The sequence below is a fragment of the Culex quinquefasciatus genome, chromosome 2, assembly GCF_015732765.1.
Source record: "Culex quinquefasciatus strain JHB chromosome 2, VPISU_Cqui_1.0_pri_paternal, whole genome shotgun sequence".
NCBI lineage: Eukaryota > Metazoa > Arthropoda > Insecta > Diptera > Culicidae > Culex > Culex quinquefasciatus.
In genome coordinates this window covers 110314207-110314847 of record NC_051862.1, presented here as the reverse complement: position 1 = coordinate 110314847, position 641 = coordinate 110314207, and the positions used below count along the sequence as shown (strand labels likewise).

The 641-nt window shown below is 50.9% G+C and overlaps 1 pseudogene; it reads right to left on the bottom strand.

Annotated features, from left to right (window-relative positions):
• Nucleotides 1-287: 287 nt before the first annotated feature.
• On the bottom strand, nucleotides 288-641 carry LOC119766240 (annotated as a pseudogene).

Here is a 641-nt window from a genome sequence, read left to right as displayed (position 1 = left end):
ACACGGACTTCAGTACGGTCCGCACGGAGCCACGCAAGATAACGTCCAGACAGGAGGGTGGTCTTAGCAGGAGCAGAAGGTCATGTCTTCCGGCCGGTGCTCAGGATTGGCAAGGTTTCGCCTAAACGGTGTAAAGATGCAACATGGCTTGCTGAAGTAGGCAACTTCGCCTGTTCTGTCCGCAGTTAAAAATTCGAATTAGCCTTAGAATTTCTTTGTTCAGAATCTTCGCTATAATTTTATTAAATGTTTACTTCCTAACATTATTTCTGGATTTCATGCCGACTCTACCAGTTGCCCACGTCCCAGATGGCATCGACTTAGTTGGGACGCAGGTTCTTGCTCAGCAGGTAGTACGCATGCTCCTACACGTCAGTTCCAAACAGTGGGACCAAACTCGTAGTTGCCTCCAGCGGGTTCTGGTCCGGACAAGCCATAACCAAAGCGATGTCTTTTTGTAGCTCCAAACCCTCGACGGCCAAGGCGGCGGCCTCCATCTACTTCTTGAGTTCATACAAGTCCCGCTCGAAAGCCTTCTTCAGCTCGGCCAACGGATCCGACCGGTCCAGCGAGAAGTTCTTGCGGAAGATCGAATGGTTGATGTGGCCACCGCCTTGAAACTTAATGGCACCGTCCAGTTG